Here is a 27,492-nt window from a genome sequence, read left to right as displayed (position 1 = left end):
ACTGTTAGGGGGAGTCACTTCACCAGCCGTAGGAAGTTTGTTCTTTAGACAACCATTGCTTTAAGCGGTCTATCAAATTAATTCAAACATTCAAGGTAAGAAAGAGATGTAATTAAATCTTTTCAATAGACTGGCTGGCTAAGCACTTATCTGCTGCCACTGATAGATACAATTTGGGAGTCGCTGCAATTTTTTTGCCCTCTCCCTTAATACATTTTTTAAATGATCTTTTGTGCTTTAAATGCCTATCAACCCATAGTAGAATTGGCGTTATTTGGTAATGTTAAATCATTTCTCAGTTAGGTGAATAAATGCCAGAAGTTTTCATTTCATAAAGAAAATTCACCTCAACAAACTACCTGGATAGTTTTCCTGACGCTAACAGTGTGTGACATACATGACAGGCATACTATCATGCATTGGTATATATTATTGCCTTACATTTGGGGTTGACATACAATGGAAATGACAACGATTAGATTGTCTGTCAAAGGAAGTAATTATAGATTGTTTCCTCCTGACTTTTTGCGCAGGCATTGAAAATTAAGTGGAAATAGAAACCTCAGTTCAGAGTGGGGATGGGGGAGAGCACAGAAAAAGAACAGTGTTACAGGCAGGGAACTCAGGCAGTATTAGACGGATTCAGCGCTCTGTCTCTAGCTGAGTTTGAATCCCCTACCTGCTGTGACCTCTAGAGCTCACCTGTATGTAAATGTCATCTCCACTCACTTGCTCCCTTGTTTCTCTTTCTCTCATCACACCCTTAGTTCCCTTCAGTTCTGTCATAGATCCTTGACCTTCCTATCTCAGGGAGGACAGAATAAATTCCAGGAGTCTGTGTCATACTGTAAATGTGTGAGAAAGGCTGGACTGAGCACAAGTAAAGGTCACCTTGAGGCCTGCTGTGCTTGATCCATGCCCTTTTGTGAACAGTAATAGTAAATATATCAACCCTTAGCCTTGAGGTAGCTCTAAATAACAGATTCGTGGAGAAATCCAATGGGAAAACAGTGCTTTCATCATAAAGGGGTTTTCAGGCCCTGTGCTACTAAAATCAGCTATTTTGCCTTGAGAAAAATGGCTTTTTCAGTTATGTACAAAAGTTGTTCTACCATGAATGGAAAGTGTCTTGAAATGCCAGCAGTGCCCCCATATGAAGGATTCTCCATGCTCAATTCTGCTGATTATCCTGCTGAGTTGCAGAGCCTCTGTGCTTCTAAAACATATTCTGAGATTGCCACTGAAATGAAATATTTGTCACTGAGAGCTATCAATGGTACTGTAAAGACTTACTCCAATGTACAGTGCAAGGGAAACATTGGCTTTTGAAACTAGAATATATTGAGTGGTTACAGTGGTGTGCATTTGGGGCATACCAGAGACACTAAAAACATTTATCAAGCTGCATGAGTGTCTTCCAATCTGGTTGAGAAGGCACAATATATACAAATGGAAAACCAGCAAAGATTTACAAAGCAACAAATACAATAACATGTGCTATAACTATGTGTCAGTCAGCTAGTACTACTAACAATCACAGAATCTCAGTAGTTTACAATAAGAGTTGATTTCTCTGTGATTCAGCTGTAGTTTGGCTGATATAGGCTGAGCCCAGCTGGGATTGGCTCCAGGCCATGGGTTGGATTCAGAGCTGGTGCTCTTGTCTGTCATGTTTTTACCAGGAAGCTATATGAGTGTGTTCCTCTGAAGGTGACAGAGGTCAAAAGCTCCCAAAGAGAGCAAAACAAGCAATGCCTCTTAAGGCAGTCTTGAAGTAGCATGGTCAGATGTGCCAATGTAACATTGGCTAGAGCAAATCACATGGCTAAGTCCTATATCAATGAGTCATGGAAGTGTGCTCCTCCTGTAAGGTAGGGAAAGGAGGGACTGAATAATTACTGAAAAAATACCCTAATCGACCACAATTGTATTGATTTTTCAATGCAGAAGTAACATGGAATACTAGAGGAACGTGCTTGATAGATGGGTTAGAGCAGGAGTTTTGAGTGCTCTAGGAACTGCAGATTCGTTCTTGGCAGTTATGGTTATAATCTATGACTCGGGGCCTATCTATAGACTGTCTATAAAATTTTTCATAGTTTGTTCAGCCAAGAAGATAAGTTAGGGTTTTTTCTTCTTCAATGAAAAGGGGGAAGATACAATACGTTCTCTAAACCAGAATATATTAGAAAAGAAAACCTGTTCTTCCACTATAAAATTAATGTTTAGGTATTTTTTCAGTGGTATTTTTATGGAGAAGTTTGCTGATAGTTTAAACTGTTTATGAACCCTCCTCTAGTAGACCTTGCTCATGGTTGCAACTAGGCTCCAAATTGCACTCCCTAGATTAAAATTTGCGTTCTGCTTACACCCACTCTGGCCCTGTAAGCCAGTCCTCCATGAAATTTATTTTCCCTTCATACAGTCTGAATAACATATCCATGGATGGTTATGTAGGGAAATATTTCTCTGATATTATCACATGTTTAGCTTGTCTTCATCTACCCCTTTCAGGAATGTGTGCTTTATTAGTTTCCAGCATATAGTTTAGAATTGAGTATGTGTGTAAGAAGGAGGAAGAGGATGTGCACAAAAGCTTTCACTCTTCCCTTTAAATAGCCGTAAAAAGAGTAATTCATCTGGATGACAATTAGAATTCATTAATAAGAGGAGAAGGTCCAAATATGTGAAATTTTAAGAAATTCCAACCATATCTGTAATTAGCTATATGACTTTGGGAAAGACACATTCTCCAGGGTACAGTTTTTCCCTGTAAAAAAAAAAAGAATTGGATTAGGTGGACTTTAGAATTTTAGTGCTGGCTCTTTCAAGTTCAAACTGTAATGTTTTAAATTCTAGGATCAAGTTAACATACAATAAATATAGGGAACACAGAATCCAAGTTGACTTAGGGAGGAAAAAAAATGAACATAATCAGGATTCTGCCATTGAGGACAGAAGCACAATTCACAGAATGAGGGAGTTCAATATCAGAGTCAAACATACAGGACCACAGTTTCACAGTGAGCTACTTGGCCCACGCTGGCATCTGGCCTGAGCGTCCGTGGTCTGATACTGAAGATTGAAGTTGCGCCTAGAAGAGCATTAGCTTCAGCACCATGGGCAGAAGATACTGAACAATAGGGCTTTGTAGATGATAAAGTTATTCACCTCACAAATTGGTAGTTCAGAGATGATGCTTTAAGTCTCTGGCTGTACATATCAGACAATTTTCCTTTTTATCTGTTAGAAAAGCTTTTTCTTCCTTGTTGTAAGATTTGGCAGGATTCTATCTTTGAGTCTCCCCGGAGTTATGATTTCTTAAAGAAAGAAGACAGTTCCACTGAATCCTTGAAGTGAGTTGGAAAATATTTCCCATTGGGAACCCCTTACTATGACATTCAATATAAACCAGCTGCATGGGCTCCTTTAATAATTATAATGATTCCATTTTTTTAAAGAAAGTCATAAGAATACTCTGCAATTCAGTATGCCACTGTTTTCCTGCAGGAAAACCCAAGTTATATGATATATGGAATGGTATAGATTTTGCAAACTACATGATGTTCATGAGTCACTACTAATTTTGATATTAAAGAGATATAGTGATCATGTTCAAGGTCATTTGTAGGACTTTTATCCAGAGATGTGAGGAAGCAGCACATCAAATTCTAGGACTCTTTATGCAGTGATAGGAGAGAAACAATGACCAAAGACTTATGAAACATAAGTAGATTCCTCTGAATGTAATATTCTCTTTCTCTCTCTCTCTCTCTCTCTCTCTCTCTCTCTCTCTCTCTCTCTCTCTCTCTCTCTCTCTGTCTCATTTTATTGGAAACATGTCTTTAAGACATCCTGTGTGTTAAGGTCAGCAATGATTAATTTAGAAACTGTGAATGTTAATTGAAGGAATGCTTTCAGAAGAAACCTTTTAAACATTTGGCTCATGCTGGTTAATTAGAAGGGCAAAAATTACTTCATTGTGTAAATTAGGGAGAGTTTCTTTTTCCCAGTAATGTGAATACATACCTGTTTGGGTTTGAAAAGAGAATAAGTCATTAGGCAAGTGAAATAGGTAAGGTGACATTGACTTTGGGGGTTTAAATTATTTCCAATATTAGGCTTTATGGAGCTAACCTGGTCCTCATCCAACAGAGAGACAAGAGCCAAAATTATAAAGCTATAAAATGGGTGAAACTATATACCATGGCTTTGTATTTTGAGGTAAATGCAAACCTAATAATAAAAATGTTCTAGGATTTCTCCTGCCATAACTTTTTATCTAACTAATCAGTGATATAATCTATAGAACACCACAATTGATCAAATCTTGGCAGTGTCAATTACTCGGATGAAGGTGTTTCTTTATTTAGTGTTGGTTTGACCAAGCCTATAATTTAAGAGTTTTTCATAACTGACCTTGCTTCCCTTTCAAATAGCCTAAAATGGAAGACATTTATGAATAACAAAGATTTTGAATAAAGTCTTCAAGCCTTCTCCAAATCTTTGTCATGAGGTACAGGCAACCTAAATAACCAAAGGGAAATTATATCAAGTTGAGAATTCTGCAACATGTTAAATTATTATACTGTGTGTGCATGCAAAATGAGATACACTCACATAGGATTTGTTACACTCACATGGGAAACCCCTGGGGCCATTCCTAGGAACACTCATAGCACATCACATTCAGTGTATTCCCTGCTCACCACCCATCCCACAAAGGTAAAATCTGTTAAAATTAGCACTGAGAACAACAGTGACAGAGAGAAGACTAAGGGAGGTCATGGTTATAGTGCTAGGGTAATGGGGTTCATGATGTGGTTATGAATTATTTATATTCTATTACACTAATGTTTTCTTCTTTTCATCTGTACACCCTTTTATCTGAGTCATTGGGACACTTTGAATGTCTGATTTCCAAAGGAGGGACATTGTCAAAATCATCTGAATGTCCCAATTTGTCATAACTAGAGATAATGATTAAGAACCAATTTCCATTCTAGTCTTTGCTTTTTGTTCATTTTCATTCGCAATTATATAGACATAGTCTTTTCTATTTTGACTGTCTTTCATTCTGATAAGTTGAGCATTAAGTCTAAATCTCATGATTTTTGAGTGATTTATGTGAAATCTATATACTGTTTAAAGTTTTGACAAGACTTTGTTACAATATGCATTGTTTTACTCATTTAAGAAGTTATATTGCAAAGCATAAATATACTTAAAAACTATATTTTAAAAACACACCCATCAAAAATCACTATCATATATTTGTATATATTTTAAAAGCTCACTTAATACTAGAAAAAATTTCATATATTTTATTCCTTCAATAATGTCAGTAAAGCAGAATTTGCTATGAGGATGTAAAAAAAGAGTAAAGCATTTTTTATTATGATTCTCATCCTCTATAATTCTATACATGATGTTCTATGGGAATTAAAATGATTTGGGTATTGGTTATAATTTATTTGCTTATTCAAATAAGCTCATATAATAAATCAACATAGATATTTGTTCTTTATTCAAGTAGAAAATGATTTTATTGTTATAGAAATATAACAAAATGTTTTAAAATTTTTAAGAAAGCACTAAATTTATTAATCATTTAGATAAAACAGTAGGGTTTTTGTTTTTTTTAATATGAAACCAAACTATTTTTTTCCAGTTAAATTCTGCTATGTACTTTCCCAGGCTAAATACATTAGAGTGGGTTGTGTATAAGCCATGAGTCTTATACGTGAGGGAGGGTCTACATCTCTGTACAAGTTCCCTACCCTTTTTGTGAATTAGAGATGGAGGCATCAAGGTAGTCGTTGGGTAATGAAGAAGTTCTCATATATACCTTACACCCCGGGCACCACACTGCATTCATGTCATGCATAGCTATCTCCATGTTATCTCCATACCTAAATTGGTTTTGATGAATGATCTAGGTAAGCAATATGAGAGGGGTCTATAGAAAAGGAGCATTTCAGTAAATAATTGTACTGAAAGCATGTGCTTTGTCAAACATATTAATGCATCATAAAACGTTTTTGAGAACATATATGAATTAATAAAATCTGTCAGGGGAGATGTGTGCTCATTTTTAAAAGCATGTGCAATTATTGCTGAATGTTTTTGCTGTTTCATGAGCAATGGAAAAATAACTACAAATATTGAGGCCAAATGAAACCCAAATTGAACACAACAAGAAACCATAGCAACTCATCTTTTTCATCCAGAAATTACAGAAAAATTGCAACCAGTGACCTCAAAACAACATATTCCTGCCCAAATATTGTTTAATTTTATATTATGTATGCTCAATAGAATTCTTCAATTACAATCTACATTTTCTAAAAGTTTTTCCCTCAAAATTTTATGGAAAAGGGGAAATATCTGTGAGTTTATTTTCTTACTTATGATAGAAATGTATATATTTTAGTGCTAATACTTTTTCCCCAGGAATACCTAAGGTTCTGTGTAATAAGAAAGTGAAAAAAGGAAAAAATATATACAATTTTATATTATATACTAAGAAATCAAGATGGCAGGGAATAATTTGGGTGTTTTGAAACCCACATGGAGAAGCCAATGTGGATTCTCAAGTCATGTCAGGAAATTATCTTATAATCCACAGAGCCTTTTGCAGATGCCGATTTAGCTCGTATAAACACTCAAACTTTGCATTTACCCTTCTGTATATCTACAAGAGCAAGTTCATGCTGTCTATGGACCATGAAAATGGTCCTGATTCTCAGGGCAGGAAGGTACTGTCTCTTTCATGGCACAGCTTGAAAGAACACTCCCATTACCCTATTAGTCTTCCAGGCAGGGTCTTCTCCCACCACTCCCTCAATTAAAGCAGATCCAAGTTTTCATATTGTGCTCCCTAGTGAGCTTTGGTTTAAATAAAGGATTCTGACCAAAAATATATAAAACTATTGGACAATTAATGGGTAACAGCTCATGCCCTTGCCTTCTTTCCCCCAGAAATCTTTCCTTTAATTACTAACAGATATGTTTTTGATGAAACATTGTATAAGACATACTTTCATTTACCTTATTCAATTTTAATGTTGAAGTATAAATATTTTTACAGGTAAACTTTAATATAAATTTTAAATCTAAAATATTAGAGATATTTTTTCTACTTGAAATATAAATCAGCTCATACAGACTTGTTCCTTTCTAAATGAGTATGTATGGGTTGGGGAGTGATTTGTCTTTTCACCCTTCATAAATATTCAATTAAATATTTCAGGATCAATCATAACATGGCTATGAAATAGCAAGTCCTAATTATATGCTACATAGAAATTAAGCTTTAATATACCATCTGCCCTACAACTTTTAATGAGATTAATACATTTAAAATGTTTGCCCTATTAAGAAAATGGCATCTAATGTGGAGAGAATGACAGAAAATGCAAATAGAAAACATAAAACTTGTTGAGTGTTTATGAGTGTGCTTGTGTATCTAGGGCTGAGGATTTGCATGAGGATATAGTAAGATAGAAGATTCGAAAAAGAGTTTAGAGACAAATTCTGAAATCATTGACTTTAAAAATTAGAAAAATCGGAAAGGTCATTTATTTATATCTTTTCTCTGATGCACAAACTCCCTTTCCAGCATCACTAATAATCAATCATGCTGTCTGTTATGCCTCCTCTGTCAGCGAATGCATGACTTCAAAGGCAACCCATTTTACTGTTTGCCAGCTCTAATGACTAAAACTTCTTCCTTGTGTCAGAAATATAACTTCCATCAGTGGTCTTAATTTTACCTCTGGAATACCAAATAATCCTTTTCCTATGGCAATTCTTTTGAATGTGAAAAATCATTAAAAACAATACTATGATATACTTCTTGTGTGATTTATGGCAGTCAGATTCTGTTAGCTATGATTGGCTCTTCACCCTGAGGAGAGCTTTATGTGCTTAATATTAACATTAACAAACACATATGTATTTCTTATTATGTGTCAGGAAATCTAAGTAATTAATTATTAATTATTAACTTATTAATCCTCATAACCTCCCTATGAGGTAGGTACTATTATCACCATTTTTTTAATTTTTTTTTATTTTCCAATTACAGTTGACATTCAATATTATATTAATTTCAGGTGTACAACACAGTGATCAGACAATTATATAACTTACGAAGTGATCTGCCTGCCAAGTCTAGTATCTATCTGACACCATACATAGTTATTACAGCATTATTGGCTATATTCTGTATGCTGTACTTTGCATTCCCGTGACTCTTTTTATAACTGGAAATTTGTACTCTTAATCCCTTAACCTTTTTCACCCATCCCCCCTCAAATCCCTCTTATCTTGCAACCATCGGTTTGTTCTCTGTATCTATGAGTGTTTTCTTTTTGTTCATTTATTTTGTTTTTTAGATTTTACATATAAGTGAAATCATATGGTATTTGTCTTTCTCTGTCTGACATTTCCCTTAGCATAATACCCTCTAGATCCATCTATGTTGTTGCAAATGGCAACATTTCATTCTTTTTATGGCCAAGCAATATTTTATTATATATTATATATTACATATTATATATCATATATAAATACAGATATAAAGATATATAGATATATAGATATATATCACATCTTCTTTATCCATTTACCTATCGATGGACACTTAGGTTGCTTCCATATCTTGGCTATTGTAAATAGTGCTGCAATGAACATAAACGTGTATATATCTTTTCAAATTAGTGTCTTGAATTTCTTCAGATAAATCCCAGTAGTGGAATTGCTGGGTCATATAGTAATTATTTTTAGTTTTTTTAGGACACTCCATACTAATTTCCATAGTGGCTGCACCTATTTACAATCATACCAACAGTGGAAGAGGTTTCCTGTTTCTCCACATTCTCACCAAAACTTGTTGTTTGTTGATTTATTGATGATAATCATTCTGACAGGTGTAAGGTGATATCTCATTGTGATTTTGATTTAATATTCCATGTGTACTTGAAAAAAATTTCTGGTACTTTGGGGTTAACTGTCCTAAAAATAATAATTAAGTCCACCTGGTCTAATATTCATTTAAGTCCACTGTTTCCTTGTTGAACAATCTATCCACTGATGTCAATGGGTTGTTAAAGTCTTCTACTATGACTGTATTACTGTTGGTCTCTCCCTTTATGTTCATCAATATTTGCTTTATATATTTAGGTACTCCTACATTGGGTGCATAGATGTTTACAAGAGTTGTATCCTCTTGTTAAATTGATACCTTTATCATTATGAAATGCCCTTCTTTGTCTCTTGTCACAGCTCTTGTTTTAAAGTGTATTTTGTCTGATATAAGTCTTGCTACTCCAGTTTTGTTTTCATTTCCATTTGCATGAAATATCTTTTCCCATTCCTTTACTTTCAATCTGTGTGTGTGTCTTTCAATTTAGTGGGTCACTTGTAGGCAGCATATGTATGGGTGTTGTTATTGCTATTTTATTCACTGTTTTCTGGTTGTTTTGGTAGTTCTTCTCTGTTCCTTATTCTCTTACTTTCTTCTCTTGGGTGCTGATGACTTTCTATAGTGTTGTGTTTAGATTCCTTTCCTTTATTTCTTGTATATCTCTCATAGATTTTTGGTGTGTGGTTACCATGTGCTTCATATATACTAAGCTATGTTTATAGAAGTCTATTTTAAGTTGATGGTCACTTAAGTTCGAACACATTCTAAAATCACTACCATTTTTACTCACCCCCTCCATGTTTATGTTTCTCTCTTTATTTTTTACTTCTTTTGTGTGCGTTTGTGTGTATTCCTTAATTTACTGTTTTAATTACACATGCTCTTCCTACTTTTGCCTTTTAACCTTTGTACTAGTTTTATAGTTGGCTGATCCACTGATTTACTAAGTGTTTGCCTTTGTCAGTGAGAAGTTTTCTCTTTTCTACATCTTCTTATTCATATTTTTGATATTTCTTTTCTTCTTGTTAAAGAAGCCCCTTTAACATTTCTTGTAATACTGGTTTGGTGGAGATGAACTCCTTTAGCTTTTTCTTGTCTGGGAAGCTCTCACATCTCTCCTTTGCTTCTAAATGATAGCTTTGCTGGGTAGAGTAATCTTGCTGTAGGTCTTTACTTTTCATCATTTTGACTATTTCATGCAATCCCCCTTCTGGCCTACAAAGTTTCTGTTGAAAAATCAGACATCAATCTTGTGGGAGTTCCTTGTACATAGCTATCTACTTTTGCTACTTTTAAGGTTCTCTTTTTGTCTTTAACCTTCAGCATTTTAATTATGATGTCTCTGGGTGTGGGCTTCTTTGGGTTCATCATGTTTGGGATTCTCTACTTCCTGGACTTGTATGTCTGTTTCCTTCACCAGGTTAGGGAAGTTTTCTCTCATTATTTCTTCAAATAGGTTTTCAATTCCTTGCTCTGTCTCTTCTCCTTCTGGTACCCCTATGATGAGGATGTTGGTATGCTTAATGTTGTGCCAGAGGTGCCTTAAAATATCCTCATTTTTAAAATTCTTTTTCTTTTTGCTGCTCTAATCAGGTATTTTCTACTACCTTGACTTCCAGGCCACTGATTCAATCCTCTGGTTCATCTAATCTGCTGTTGATTCCCTCTAATGTACTCTTCATTTTCACTTATGGTACTTTTCATTTCTGACTGGTTCTTTTTTATGGTTTCTTTCTCTTTGTTGAGGTCATCATTGAGTTCAATTATTCTTCCCCTAAGTTCATTGAGTGTCCTTATAATCAGTGTTTTGAACTCTGCATCTGGCTGATTGCTTGTCTCTATTTCATTTATTTCTCCTTCTGGAATTTTATCCTGTTATTTCATTTGGGACATCTTTTTGTCTCCTCATTTTGGCTGCCTCCCTGTGTTTGTTTCTATGTATTAGGTAGATCTGCTACTTATCCCAGTCTTGGCAATGTAGCCTTATGTAGGAGGTGTCCTGTGAGGCCCAGTGGCACAGTCTCTCTGTCCCCCTGATCTGGGTGCTCCAGAAGTGTCCCTTGTGTATATTTTGTGTGCCCTCCTGTTGTAGTTGAGCCTTGATTGCTCTTGGCATATAAGTGGATGGGATTGACTGTCAGACTGACTGATCGTGACTATAATGGGTAAATTGTTGTGAGGTGGCTGACCCCACAGAGCAGGAGTTGTCTTAGTGGGGACTCTGGTGTCAGCCAAGTCTGCCATTCAGGTGTGTCATTTGTGGAGGTCATTGGGTGGTGCTGTGGTGTTGTCTGAAGCTGGGTACCAGGTGTGTTGGATATGGAGCCTATTGGGAGGGGATCCAGTGCAGGCTAAGATCAGCCGCCATTTGTGCCCAACTTTGGACTGCCTGGTGAGAGCTACAAAGTGATCTGCAGTTAGTTGCCACTTGTGCTGGGCTTGGAGACACTTGGGAGAGGCTATGCTACAAACTGAGGCCAGCTGTCAGTAGTGCCAGCCTTGGGACCCTTTGGTGGACACCAGAATGTGAGCTAAGGCCATCTGCCACTTGTGCCAGGTCTGTGGCTGCTTAGTTGAAGCTATATTCCAAGCCAGTACTGGTCGCAACTTGTTACAGGCTTGGGACCACTTGATGAGAGTTACAGTGCCAGTTGAGATTAGTCACTACTTGGGCCAGACTTAGGACCACTTAGCAAGAGGTACAGGGCACGCCAAGCCCAGCTGTAGATTGTTTGGGGTTTGTAGATCTTTGAGAGATTTTAAGAAAGTCTGCAGTGCAAGCTGAGGACAACCCCTTGTGTGGAAAAGCCACTGGAAGCATCCCAGGTCAGGCCCCTGATTTGAGTGGGGTGGCATTTCAGGGAATCACCAGGGTTGGGCAAACAGTGTTAGCCAGGTTAACAGAGAACTCAGATTTGGTGTCCACCTGCGCCTTCTGAGTGAGTGGGAGGAGAGCTCAACAAAGGAGACAGAGTGGCTGCCAGTGCTTCCATCACTGGCAGAGCTGCCCCGACCCCTACCTTTCCAGCCCTTGCCCTGAAGATAGTCAATTCAGTTCTTCCCCGTGTGTCTCTGGTGCTTTTCAAGCTGCTGCCTGTGCATTGGAACCCAGAGCAAGTGAGTTTGTCATTCATAGTTCTTGCAATCACAACTCTCAGAGTTTTCTCTGCTCATGGAAGTATGCTGAGCTCAAGCACATGGCTGGGTGGAAGGGTCAGAAGGTTGTCACTGCTTAACCCCTTAACCATTCACAAACTTGAATTGGTGGATAAATACCTTCTTCGCCTCTCAGATGGGACAATGCTGAGGCATGTTCTACACTATCTCCCAGAGGTCCTCAGTGAGATTTAGCTCCCAGGTGCCATGGTGGTGACCACTCATTAACACATTCTGTATTGGCTGATTTTGCTTTTCCTTCTCAGTTCTCCACTCTGTCAGTAATCACCTCCTAACTGTGTGCTAAAACCTTAGTCTGAGAGTCTTTGTTCTGGGAAACCCAGGCAGATACTCTTTTTATACAAGGAAGTTTCATGTAGGCAAAGTTATCTAGAGATATACCACTGCCCTTGGAGACACTGCTGTCTCAATTTTTCTTGCTGGCGCTTGGCAACTGTATTTGTGACTATGTACATTGTCTTTATAGATGTGTCTTCTCTTTTGCCACATTCTGTCATTATCACCCAAATTTTTCTTTGTTTTTTTTTATTATGTATCTTCTGTTGTCTGAGTCAAATCACAAGAACACTCAGCTTGGCAGACCTAGATTCTGAGCATGCAATAGTAAATAAAATAGGCATTAATCCTTGTTCTTCTCTTTAATTTTCCTATTATAATCAACTCAGTCCCTAAACTGACCCTTCCTTCACCTTTGTCTTAAAATTAAGTTCTGTCAGTTAAGCCACACAAATATCTCCTAAGCAATTCAGTCCCCTACCCTCACAGACACACTACCAGTGTTATACCTCATCATTCCTTACAAACTTCAATTCCCACACCAGCCCTTCAAATCTCTACCTACCCTCACTCTCTCTCTCCATTTCAGTCCATCCTCTACCCTGCTGCCAGAGTATTTGTCAACATTGTAAATTTGATTGTATTATATTTTTGTCATAAAACCCTTCAGAGATTCCATATTACTTTGAGAACTATCCCTAATCCTTAGCATGGAACACAACATCCTTCATTATCTGGCTTCCAACTACCTCTGAAGACATGTAACTGTCCACAGTCAACATGCACTCTGATATCCAGGTATGGTGAGCCATTTTCAGTTCCCTGAACACATTGTGACCTTTCAAAGGGCCTTTCAGTATGCCTGAGTCTAAAGTTTGTTTTCTTTCCCCTATACCACAATGCCTCCTATGCACTATTTCCCGAATGCAGCTTTAAGCAAAAATTTCCTGGAAGCAAGAATGAGAAGAAAGGAAATATTATTTTGAGCCCTTTACAAAATAATTGTAGCCACTTCACTCAGGAATTTCTAAGTGCAACAGAAATCTGGGTGAGTAGGTAAAATAGCTACATAAATAAAATGCACACCTTTTAGGTCACATCAGGAGATTGCCTTGAGGTTTAAATGGCTGAGATCATTTTCAGATTCCTCACAGCTAGCCATCTATAATTAAATAGCGGTGCCAGTCGGCACACATTCATCATCTCCAAAGAAAAGGAAAGTCACCTCCATAAATCTCAAAATATGGGATATTAAAATTTTGTTTTTATAATAGCTGATGCACAATTTGTGCTAACATCTGATCGTAGAGTAACTTCTACTTAATCTGAATCCATGTCCCAAGATTCAAACTTTACTCATGTAATGAAGAAAACCTGCTAGATTTTTCCTTGATAAAAGCAAAGAAAATTAAACCCTAATAGTTTAAATGATTTTTAAGTTTAAACAGGTTTGGATTTTGCCTAGTGTTAATAAATTCACTGTGTATTATGGCTACCAACCAGGTTATCACAAACACTTCTAGATGTTCTGTCTCAGTTCACACCTTTACCTAATGCAATACTCCTTCTCATTCTCTTGATTGATGGTTGATGAATAACTCTCCTAAATATAATTCCCTTTCTTAAGTGCTCTATGTAATTTTGTCAAATTCTCTTGCAATCCCCTTTCTACCTTCTATTCCCTTATGTTAAGTACCAAAAATATTCTTTCTCCCTGAAAAAAACAAACAACTCCTAACGTATCAAATTCCTAGAATGAAATAGAAGACAACCCACTCTACATTGATGCCCCTTAGTCACTTTTCAGGGACTGACTCTATATATGAGTATAATTAATCATCTAGGCCTGGAGTAGGCAAACTTTTTCTATAAAAGGTCAGATACTAAATACGTATTTTAGGCTTTGTAGGCCATATAGTCTCTGTTATATTATAACTACTCAACTCTGCCATTGTAGTACAAAAGCAGACATAGACAGTACATAAAGGACAGAGTGTGTCTGTGTTCCAAAAAAAACTTTATTTACAAAAACAGGCAGCAAACATTTGACCCATGGGCCATAGCTTTCTGATCTCTGATCAGCCCCTTAAGTCCTCTCTGACATTCCCTAAGGCAGTAATAAAAGGATTATTTGATTAATTTTAATACAATTTTGTTGCACAAGGCACATAAAAATAGCCTTCTTTGTCTGAGGATTCCCAATCTCATAATCAAATAAGGCAAATATACTAATACTAGATATGTCTACAGCATTTGAAATTATTAGGTACAAGACAATAAGGACACTGAAATTTATACCATCAATTGCAAGTCAAAGGGAAAGTATGTTTAGAAATAGGGCAGGAGTTGGGAAAAATAATTCTGGTTATTCCCTGTCAAGAGGGATATATTTGTTCAGGTGATTTAGAAGAGTAGAACAAATATGAGATTAGAATCTGAGGCTGGATTATTCCAGTTTCCAATGGCCATCAGAATTTGAACAGTCACAACATGTCTCTAACTTCCATTTCTTCATCTGTAAAATGCAGATAACACCTGTCTTGAAGTCTTTAGGTTATTGAAAGATTTACTCGTGTATGTGAAAACGCTCTTGAAGAAGTAATTTTCAGCTACAAATTCTCACTTTAAAAACTCAAATTGTGGAGAAATCTATAGATATGATTCTTTTACTTGATAACAATATGCCCCTTGATCATTTCAGTTGTCACTCTTGAACTTCTCATCTTTTTTACATCTTCTTCCAGGAACAATGACCAGAACTAAAACCCATAATACAAACAGACTTTTCATTCAAAATAGCAGACTCTTTTAGGGATCACAAGTTTTTAAAGGTGGTGTCCAAAGTCAATCTGTAGTCATTCTTGATAAATAAGAACTGAGGGATGGATCCACCTTAAAACTACCACCCAGATAGCTGTTTCTCCATGAAGGAGATCAAGAAAGTGGCAACACTATGAAATAAAGCATGCTCTCTCTCTTCCCCAACTCTCATTTTAACCTTATAAGCCAAAACTAACTTACTCACCTGTAGAAAGATCAATTCCTAGAACATAATATTGGGTTGTCAGAAAAGTCATGACATGTTTTTTTGTTGCAAAAATGCATCATAACTTTTTCAACAACCCAATAGATGCTAAAAAGAAAGTTGCACGAAGGTTTGGGGTAATGAGCAATACCTGATCATTTAATACCTATACTGAGATTAGTTGACTAAGAACAAGGATAGGATATACAATTGTAACTTGCAGTACTGAGGGAAGACAATAAACTAGAGAGTAATGATGCCCAAGTGTTTTGCCACTCAGCTTATTCAGAAGGAGATTTGGAAACACCACACTGCACAGATTTTGGCCAATGCTTTCATCTGACAGAGAAGATATTTGACTCACCAAAATACACAGTTCACTGATGGTGAAACCAGGGCTTGAACCAAGCTAAGTTGATGTAAATCCTCATGAATTCAACCATTCATTCATGCCTCAAAACATCTACCTTGGTAAACCCTGAAGCAAATATTTCAACAAATTTCTTTGTTATTTCTTGTTTAATCCTGAGTGCCTCTTGTTCATTACATGATCTCAGTGAATATCTTGGCATATGATTAAAGACATTACATTTAAAGGGCTCATGAAATTAGTTTTTTGAGTCACCTAATTTCTGGTTCACTAACACCTGCAACCAATTCTGAGCTTCTATTTTCCTCACTTGAAGAAATCTTTTAAAAAGAAAAAAAATGCACATTAGTTGGTTGAGTTTTTCTCTCACCAATGATTTTTTGAGTGGAGAAATTTCCTTTATTATTAATTCCCCAGCTCAAAACAAAGTTCTGATCGTGCACTCTTACATCTATAGGTAGATAATCTCTATAGTACAAGATGGTCAGCTCAAATATAATCTGAAGGGAAAAGGTCTTATAGAAAACTTCAGTAGGTCCCTAGGATCATCTATATCTAGAAAAGGTAGGTTTAGTCAATAGTGATGGAATACTGCCAAGGATCCTTTAACCAGAGACTGTTGATTTTAGACTTATATGAATGACATTTCCCTCTTCTTTAACCATGCACATGAATAGTGTGAGAAAATGTGAGGCAGTCTTTATTTTGAAATATGATCAATCAATCTAAAATAGAAATATTGTATGTATGTCAGTCCTCACACTTTATATTAAAAGCCAAATTCACCTTAAATTCTAATCAGTGGGTTTAATAACTGAAGTACCAAAATGTCATGACTACAGAACAATACCATGTATAAAACTGTAGTTTGACATCTGAGGAAAGAGACAATATGAGTTCCAATATCGCATAGTTACTATTTTTTGCATTTTCTCTCTTTGACATTTCACTGTATATCTGTTAAGACTGTTTCATCTTAATAAGTTGGGGAGTCTTCTTACTGTTTTTACTCAAAAATTTGTTCCAACCCATTTTTCTTTCTGTTGTGAGCTCAAGGACCAAAAATCCAGAAGAGCGTCTTCACATCTGCTCATCATACTGTCACAAATGCAGCATCACTTGGGTGGCTTATACTCATATCCATCATCTCTGTGTTGATTGCAATGTGTTTCAACAGTTTAAAAACATGTTAAAATTATAATGATCTTTGTTAACCCCCAGAAATTCTGCTACTTACCAAAGAATACATTACCAGCGATGAAAGACACTTCTTTTGCTCTTCCCCACGTGACACACTGGGGAGATTTTCTTGTAAACTGAGTGAAGGAGCTGCCAGACACCACCTCCTAGAAATGCCTGGAAGACACATGAGCTAAGAGGAAAACAGCAAACCTTAAAAGAGAGACTTGACAGACTGTATCAAATCAACCAGCCCTAACCTGAGCTACTGACACTGACTCAGTAACTTCAGTCTACTGGAAAATCATACACCATAATTAACAGTCCTTAATTCAGATGAACATTTTATGGGCCCACTGGGTCTAGAGAGAAAATCGTTAGCTTCACTGACTAATTTTTAGTTAATCAGCAACAGTTCATTCAACACAGCACTAATAGGGCAGCCTTGATTAGAAGTATAGGGATATGATATTAATTGGCTTCTTCTAACAGGGATGAGAATGCTAAATGGCAAAGACCATCTGTAGCTCTGGAGAGAAAACACTTGAGAAACACTTTGTGAAGGTAAATGATAAAACAAGAATATATTTTTTTAATTTTCAACTCAGTCTACAAAATATTTTCATCTTTTGTAATTATTTCTTTGATTCTTCCCTTCAGAGGCAATATTTTGAAAAATATTATTTTAAGTAATATATACAAATGCTGAAGCTAAGTGCTAAACAACCAAATCTTTTAGATTTTGACTTGGGGGCATGGTTTAAGAATATTGGATAGCCGGCCAAGTGGCTCAGTTGGTTAAGAGCTCGCTCCAGAGTTTGAGCTCTGAGCAACAGCAGTTCGATTCCTGGTGCAAGCTAAGCAGCCGCTTAGCTGCCAACAGGTGGCAGGATGGCTCAGCTTAAAATAAAAAAGAATCAAACTTTAAAAGAAAAGAATATTGGATATATGTAGAAATAAAAATGATATATGTATATGTGTGTATATTTATATCCTAGCAGAACACCAAATACACGGAATTACTTGGGCAAAATCACTTGTAAAACAATGAAGCAAAGGCAGTCTCGACATGGCTGTCATTTACTATATGTGTCTGAAAAAATTAAAAACAAACTAAATAGCATTTATGCAGAGTTTTGAATTAGAGTACAGGAGAAAATTTCTACTCAGTAGAAATGCAGTCTGAAATTTATTTACTGCAATAAAATCTCAATTAATCAAAGTACCTCAAGAATGGAGGATTCAGTTCATTTAATTACCCTACTAATTAAAATTTAAATCTAATCCCCCTTTACTTTAATACTTACATTGAAATGTATTTTGGAATAAAATGAAATATTTTCTTACCTTAGTAAGTTGAGGATAGGAAATATAACTAATCATACATCATTCAAGATTTTCACTAGGGTCTCTCCGAAGATCAATTATCATGCTGTAATACAATAGAGGTAGATATAGAAGGGTGGTTTAAATAAATAGAAATTGACCCTAGGATCATTAGGCACTCTCACACACATGTGTACATTCACTTGCCCTCCATCCTTCCCTTCCCCCCACTTCTTCCTTTCCTCTCCAGTCTTAACTAAATCCCTGAAATAAGCTTGTTTTGCTCTCCTTCCCCCTCTAGTTTCCATTAATGAATTATAAAAAGTATTTTTATTTAAAAGTTTCTTTAATGTGCTTTGAAATTAATAAAAATAGTAATTTTGTACTTCCTAAGGAAGATACTTCTTTGTCTCAATATCTGCATAAATTAAGTCAAACAGCCAAGGTTTGAATTTGTTGATCATTTAAAGGAGCAATAATTCAACCCAGAGCAATTAGCATATAACTAGAAATCTAATCATCTGTAAAATCCTTTCCAACTGTAACAATCAGGACCCAAGATCAAATACTAACCTCTTTTTTTATCTAATAGAATTCATGATTTCTGCAGAATTGATGAGGTTTACATTTCTGTATCTCCTGAAAGAATAAATGATATAGTTCAGATTCAGTACCATAGCATTGATCTAATATCCCCCTGCTCCCGACTTAAAACACACAGAAATTCTTAATAGAATATGAAGCAAAATAAATCTAGTCATATCAGGATATTTAGCATATCTATAAAAAACTGATGGGTGAAAATAAAATGAATAAACACAAAGTATTTGAACAAAAAAAAAAGCTTGATCTAAAGTATATATCTAGAATCCTGCATGGACTCTAGATATGTATCTTGATCAAGTTTTAATTTTATTATAAACCATTTACAAAAAAGATCATTGAACATCTGAAACCACAAGAAGTCTTAAGAAATTCCCCCCCAAAAAATGTAAGAGAAAAATATCCTTTGACCAAAAGTCACGTAAATTTAAATTCACAGTAAAAAGCTAATCACAAAAAAAGACACATATTTGGAAACGAATGTTCTCTTAAGTTATATCTTAATTAAGAGAAAATCAGAATGAAAAAATCTGCAAATATATACAACAAAATGACAATGAAAATCATCCATAGTAACACTTATGAAAGGCAAATAAAAAGATACTTAAGTAAGTAAATACCGGTGGTGTCAAAAAATGTATACAAGTTGGCACTTTAGTCAACGTTGCTCAAGCAGTACTTCACTGTAATCAGAAGTGTCTGGATGCTGATGGTAACCACTTTGAGCACCTCTTGTAGTTGCAGAAGTCAAATGTGATTTGTATTCATCTTTTGTTATGGATATATATTTAGTATTAGTATTTTAATAGTTTTTTTTTCTTTCCTAAAATGTGTATATATTTTTGGAACACCCTCTGTGTGTAGCTTCAGATGTGCTTAGATTTTAAAAGCTTTAAAAAATAAATTAAAAATCCAAAATCTTTATTGATGTATAGTATAATTGACATATAACATTAATATTATATTCAGGTGTACTACATATGATTCAATATTCGTGTATATTGTGAAATGATCCCCATAGTAGTTAATATCCCTCACCATATATAGTGAGGAAGAAATTCTTTTCTTGTGATTAGAGCTTTTGATATCTACTCTCAGCAACTTTCAAATATACAGCACAGTATTACTATAGTTACCGTACTGTGCATTACATCCTCGTGACTTATTTATTTTATAACTGAAAATTTATATTTTTTGACCCTCTTCACCCATTTCATCCACCTCTCATCCCCCACTCTGGAAACCACCAGTCTGTCCTCTATGTCTATGACTCTGTTTCTGTTTTTTGTTGTTGTTGTTTTTCAGATTCCACATATAAGTGAAATTATACAGCATTCGTCTTTTTCTTTCTGACTTATTTTACTTAGCATAATACCCTCTAGGTCCTTCCATGTTGTTGTAAATGGCAGAATGTCCTCATTTGTTGTGACTGAATAATATTCCATTCTGTGTGTGTGTGTGTGTGTGTGTGTGTGTGTGTGTGTCCATTCATCTGTCAATGACACTTAGGTTATTTACATGTCTTGACTATCATATATAATACTACTACGCACATGAGGGTGAAGATAGATTTTCAAGTTAGTGTTTTGTTTTTTTCAGTATATTCCCAGAAGTGGAATTGTTGGATGATCTGATAGTTCTATGTTTAATTTTTTGAGGATCCTCCACACTGTTTTCCATAGTGGCTGTACCAGGTTACAGTCTACCAACTGTGCACAAGGGTTCCCTTTTATCCATATCCTTGCCAGCATTTGTTATCTCTTGTCTTTTTTATGTCTTTAGCCATTCTAACAGGTGTGAGGTGATATCTCATTGTGGTTTTGATTGACATTTCCTTAATGACTACTGATGTTGAGCATCTTTTTATGTACCTGTTGGCCACTTGTATATCTTCTTTGGAAAAACGTCTATTCAGGTCGTTTGCCCATTTTTCCCCCTCCCCCATCCCACCTCCGAGTCAAGCCATTGTTCTCAGTCTAGTTGTAGAGGATGCTGCTCCCTGGCCCATGTTGGTATTATGATCACTGTGCTCTACCCGGCTGAGCCAGTCAGTTGCCAGCCATTAGCCAACCGCTCACGGTGGTTCACGGCAGCTCACACCAGCCTCCGGCCACTCACAATAGCCCAGCTCCAGGTCGAGCCATTGTTCACAATATTAGCTGTAGAGGGTGCAGCTCACTGGCCCATGTGGGACTTGAACCAGCAGCCCCGTTGCTCAGAGCTCGTGCTCTAACCAACTGAGCTATCCAGCCATCCCCATTTGCTCATTTTTAATTGGCTTCTTTTCTTTTCTTTTCCAGCAGGTGATGCTATAGCACAAATTTGTTTTCTCTTACCTGTGCTGTTAGCACTTCCTCTCCTGGGACACAGTGTGGGGGAGAATGTTGCTGTGTCATGGGAATTGCTGCCTGGTGGGTGACCCCACTGTGTCCAGGTTGCCTGGGCCTGGTGGCACCACCACCATGGTGGGGAGATGTGGTGGGTTGGGCGTAGCCAGGTTGACAAGCCTTCAATGGTGCTACCTGGTTCCTTATGGCCTCTGACACCATGTGAGGCCATAGACAGGCTCTGTTGCTGCTACCAAGCTCCGCCACCATCGGGAGGGGCCCGCATTCTTGGGCACCGGCATTGCTGCTGTCTCTATTACCCTCTGCCAGCTGTGGAGTGGAGGCTGGCTGTACCCCCCCTCCCCCTCCACTTATCACACTTGATGGGGCTGCAGGCTCAGTCCCTGCACTGGGGAACTGCATCTGGAGCACCATCCCTGTTTTCCCCCCACATCATGTTCCAATATACTTACCTTCAGGTGTCCCAATATGTGGATCTCTCAGGCGTCCTAGTGTGTTGAGCAGAGGAAACTTTGTTGGGTTATAAATGTCCAACTAATTGTTTATTTGTGAGGAGATACAAAGAGCTCGTCTCATTCCACCATGATACTACTGTCACTAATTTGGATATGTTGAACCATCCTTGCATCCCAGGGATCAATGCCACTTTGTCATGGTATATAATGATTTCAATGTGTTCCTGAAGTTGGTTTGTTAATATTTGGTTGAGAATTTTTGCACCTATATTCATCAGGGATATTGGTCTATAGTTTTCTTTTCTTGTGGTATCCTTATCTGGTTTTGGTATTAAGGTAATACTGGCACCTCAGACAATGAATTGAGAAGTGTTCCCTCCTCCTCAATATTTTGAAAGTTTGAGGAGGATTGATATTAATTCTTATTTTAAAATTTGATACTATTCACCAGTGAAGCCATAAATTATTTTTAAAAATAATTTTTCAACAATTGTGATGTCCACACAATGTTGCATGTTTGAAGGTCAGATAGATAAGACAGGCTTATATTGTAAAACGAAATTGTATCTGCAGTTATCAAACCATGGATACTTCTTGCACTATTTGAAATGTACGCATAATGTATATTCAACTAAAGTGCCTTCTCTTTTAGAACCCTGATTATTAAGGGCACACATTCAATATTTAGAGTCATATGGATAATGAATACTAAGTAGAAAAAGGCATATCATATTTTTGTTAATCTTTCTTTGACATTTACCTACAACCTGGAGTGGCAAAATTATTTTACTTTAAAATTCAAAGAGTAATTATATTAGCAAACCCAGCAAGATCACTGTAGTAAGCTCTAACTATTAGGGTGATTTTTTAGGCTTAATTATTTTAGTGGTTATTATTTCATATCTATCTATGTCTCTCTCTCTCTCTCTCAACATTTCACTTGAAGTTTGTGATTTAAAGATGTAACCCATGATTTTGTTTTGAGGAGGTCCCAATCAAATCTTATTTGTGATGTCAAAGACCATCAGGAATACACTTATAGTTGAACAAAGTTGGGCTTATTGGCTCATGTAACAAGAAAGACAGTACATCATGAGGATGTACTAACAGAAGAGAGAAACCATGAGGCATCTCAATTATAGAGTGAAAGAAGGGACTTGTTATAGAATATGGACTTCTTTTTGGTGATTTTGAGGGTGGGTTCAAGGAAGTACAGTTTTCCTATAGATTGGTTGCTCTGAGAAGGCAAGGAAAATTCTGTGTTTATGATCTTAATAATTTTTATCTACAAGATGAGCATGCTAAAGAATAAACTTGGGGCTACTAGAAAATACTAGAAAATAAATACAAACTTATTTTTATGGCTGGAATGTGATGCATGAAACTAAGAACAAGTTGCTTTTAGTGAGTGTGGCAGGTATCTCACAGGGGAAACAAATATTTATGCCTGGAGAGTATGAAACTTTGTCATTGGATCAGTGGTTGGAAGGTATGGCCCCATCCACCGCCATTGAAGTGATGTCCTTTCTGCTGTATCTTGTGCATCCAGTCTCCAGGGTATAGCCCAATAGCATCTATTCTTGCAGCCATGAATTGAATGCCTTGTTAAAAGCCATTAATATTTGTGATATTGTACAAAATATAATCTAATATATAAATATTTTCCATGTAGATGGCTACTTCTTTGCAGCAGAAAATCTTATGATCATGTTTATTAATATTAATTTCTCTGTTAATTATAGCTCTCATGCCCAGAAACACTACTGACTATATTATTTTCTTTTCATGCTCCAATGCCACAATTTGACCGCTGGGAGACCCTTTAGGTTGGATCCCTATAATACTAACCCAGAACTTTTGAAAACATCACTGTTTTCTTACAACAAAATATTCCATACCCAACTCTGTTTTTTCTAGTGTGTTACTAGAGTTTACTAAAGATTTTCATTCAGACTCTACTAATAAATCTTACTGCTACACATGATGCTAAGTATATATGCAGTTGGAATGCCACCAAATTCCAGAAAGGGCAATTTGTAATCAGTGAGTTTATCATCAGTGTTGTCTTCATTTGATTGTGGTTTTCAATTACTCTAATCCTTGCATTTAAAATTAAATACTGTCAATTTAGCTTCATCATTATTAATTTAGCTTGGGAATGGTTGTTTGTTCACCTTACAGTAAAGATGGATACATATTTGCATCAACAATATTTCTGATGTATAATTTTCCAATAACTAGATGTTGAGGAGTGTATGCATTGAAGTTCAAATATGAATTAGTCATTCCCTCATTTTTGGAGCAGCTGGGTTCCTAAATTTCAAAAATGTACAGGGACTCTAAAAATCATGTTTAAAAACTCCTACTTTGTTCTGGAAAGTTAATAAGTGACTCATGTGTTGTCAACAGTTTTACTACAAATTGTTCATTTTGTTTCCCTACAACTTCTGGTTATCACAGAATTCTTTTTTCTTTGGAAAGTGGGAACAAGTAATCAAGAAGGGCTATAGACAAATAACTTTAAACCTGCTCTTAGTGAAGCCTTTCTGAACTGGAAACTCATATTACAAGTACCAGAGTATGTTTGGTGATTTTATTTTACAAAATATTCGTATCACTTCCCCACCAGCAATCCTGATAGGATAGGCATGTGTTCTATAAAAGCTTTCTCCCTTTATTGTTCTTTCCCACATCACCTTTCTTGCCTACCTACCCAACCTTGAGAATCACCACTGTTCTTGGTCTCTTGTCCTTAAAGGTTGTTAATGGCTTCCAGAATGTTGCTCACTGGAAACAAAGACTCAGCATTATGTGATATCTTTATAAAGAAGAGAAAACCCATTAGCCATTTCTGCATTTTCAGGTCATAGGGTATTTCAGAATCAAATTCCTGGAGTCACAGGTCAACATTTGACTCTAAAATTCTCTGGTTTCTCTCTCTGACTCAATGTCCTTTCTAACAAGCACTGCACTGTGGATCAGTCACCATGGAGTAAAGACATATCCTTGTGGCTGAACACTACTTGGAAATGTGTGACTGGGAGAAATAATTAACAGGGTATTTTTTCCCTCCCAGTCATGAGTCATGTAGTAGAGGTATTGGTCTTCAGCACATGCAGACTACCCCTTGTGGACTTTTATGTCCAAATATTCAAGAGTACATGGCACTAACTCATTTTATCCTCTGAGTTATTTGGCATAAAAAAAATCACAAAATCTCAGTTATGTATATACAAGTGGCATTTGATTAACGTTTGATCTGAAGTTCTTCTTACTCCACCTGGGTCACTCACAAATTACACATCTGTAGCTGGTCTGGGTGGCTTGCTGAACTCAACTGGGTGATGTCATATGTCTGAATGTCAACAAGTCAGCTGGAGTTTCACTGATTAAAGATATGGCAACTAGAGTAGCTCTGCTTTATACTGTAGGTCTGTGAATTGGCTCCACATGTCTCTCATTCTCCTCCTTAGACCATTGAGCTAGCCAGGGTATGGCTCCTTTATGACAATGGCAGAGGCCTAAAAGGCCTTTGAAGTCTTAGGATTGGAACAAGCACACCATCACTTCCTCCTAATTATCAAGTGATATGGCTAAATCCAAAGTCAAAGGGTGAGGAAATGAAATTTAACTCTTTACGGGGAGGAGCTGCAAAGTCATATGCCAAAGAGCATGAATATAGGAAGGGAACAGTAAGGAACAGGGTGATTAATGGCATCTACCACATAATCCTTGCATTTTTCTGAGCATAACACATTTAATACACATGAAAAAGTCCCATAGTAATAATACCTATCCCGATTCAAAAGCCAATAACTCAATTAGAAAGGAAGGATATTAAAGTGATTAAAAGCACAGGGTTGGGGGGGGCGGCTGAGTGGCTCAGTTGGTTAAGAGCTCGCTCAAGAGTGACAGCTCTGAGCAACAGCGGTTTGAGTCCCAGCCCAAGCCGAGCTGCCGCTGAGCCGCCAACAGATGGCAGGATGGCTCAGCCAAAAAAACAGCAAAAAAAAAAAAAAAAGCACAGGGTTGGCTAGCAGCCAGGCCAGGACTCAGATATCTGCTTTACCCCTAATTAATCAGGTAACTTTGAGCAAGTTGATTTCTCTGAGGATTAGTCTCCCCAACTAAACAATGAAAAATATTATAACACCTAACTCTAGGGTTATTTTAGGATTGGACGAGATAATGCTAGAATGTAGAACAACCACATGCACTTGGTAAGAGTTCAAAGTATCATGTCTAGTATTTTTCTCTTTCCCTCCCTCTCTTTACTAATATTTCCCTCTTTTCATTTTCTTCTCTCTCCCTCCCATTTTTTCCCCGTTTCCACCTCTTTTTCTTTAGGATCTACTTCCTAATTATTGTGCTCAATCTTGAATCAGCTTATTTTGCATAAAATATATTCATCAAGGTCTCATTAATATAATTTTCTTTTTTCCTCAGTCTTATTGAGATATAATTTACAAATATCATTGTACAAGTTTAAGGTGTACAACATAATGGTTTTACTTACATATATTGTGAAATGAATACTGCAATCAATTTATTTAGCATTCATCATCTCATAGATACAATTTTAAAAAGCAAAAAAAGAAAAATTTTTTTTCCTTTTGATGAGAACTCTTAGAATTTATGCTCTTAACAACTTTCATATATCATACAGCAGTTAATAATAGCCATCATGTTGTCCAGTACGTCCTTAGTACTTACTTGTCTTATTACTGGAAGTGTGTACCTTTTAACCACCTTCTTCCAATTACCTCTCAGTCCAACCAATGCCACTGGTAACCACAAATCTGATCTCTTTTTCTAGGAGTTCTTTTTTTGTTTTTTGTTTTTCTTTAGATTGCACATTCTAGTGAAATCATATGGTATTTGTCTTTGTCTGACTTATTTCACTTAGCATAATGCCCTCAGGGACCATCCATGTTGTTGCAAATGGCAGGATTTCTTCATTTCTATAACTGAATATTTCAGTGTGTGTGTGTGTGTGTGTGTGTGTGTGCGCGTGCGTGCGCATGCGCGCACGTGTGTGTGTGTGTGTGTGTGTGTGCGTGTATGGACACTTAGGTTGTTTCCATGTTTTGGCTATTGTAAATAATGCTGCTATGAACATAGGGGTGCATACGTATCTTTTCAAGTTAGTGTTTTTGTTTCCTTCAGATATATTCTCAGAAGTAGAATTGTTGGATTATATGGTAGTTCTATATTTGTTTGAGGATCCTCCATACTCTTTTCCATAGTGGTTATTACCAGTTTACAGTCTCACCAACAGTGCACAACTGCCTAAGTTGTGAGGCCTCGGTAAAGCCAACATGGCAAATTCATATTAAATTAGCTGGCAGAATTGACAAATAGGATATAATCAGTGTAATTATTTATGTCCCTTGACCATCTAGTATTTAATAATATGAGGCCTTCCAGACATATTCCTCTAATACAGAGGTTCTCAAACTTGGCTGCACATTAGAATCTCCTGGAGAATTTTTAAAATGTCAATAACAAGGTCTTATCTACAGAGATACTGATTTTAATTTAGATGGAGCCCAGGCGTAAGTATTTCTAAAAATCTCCCAGGTGATTGTAATGTGCAGCTGGAGTTGGAAATTATGTTTCTAACCAAATATATACCTCCTCATTTGTGATAACTCTAAGTCAGTGGTTCTCAACCTTCCTAATGCCGCAACCCCTTAATACAGTTCCTCATGTTGCGGTGACCCCCAACCATAAAATTATTTTCGTTGCTACTCTATAACTGTAATTTTGCTACTGTTATGAATCGTAATGTAAATATCTTTTTG

At 36.5% G+C, this 27,492-nt stretch overlaps 1 long non-coding RNA gene across 1 annotated transcript in view; it reads left to right on the top strand.

Annotated features, from left to right (window-relative positions):
• Positions 1–27,492, top strand: part of LOC109395328 (uncharacterized) — an 89,930-nt gene that overhangs the window by 18,456 nt on the left and 43,982 nt on the right. The window lies entirely within an intron of this gene.

Source organism: Hipposideros armiger, unplaced genomic scaffold (assembly GCF_001890085.2).
Source record: "Hipposideros armiger isolate ML-2016 unplaced genomic scaffold, ASM189008v1 scaffold_13, whole genome shotgun sequence".
Classification (NCBI taxonomy): Eukaryota; Metazoa; Chordata; class Mammalia; order Chiroptera; family Hipposideridae; genus Hipposideros; species Hipposideros armiger.
The sequence above is the reverse complement of the archived record's forward strand: the minus strand, read 5'-3'. Positions and strand labels throughout refer to the sequence as shown.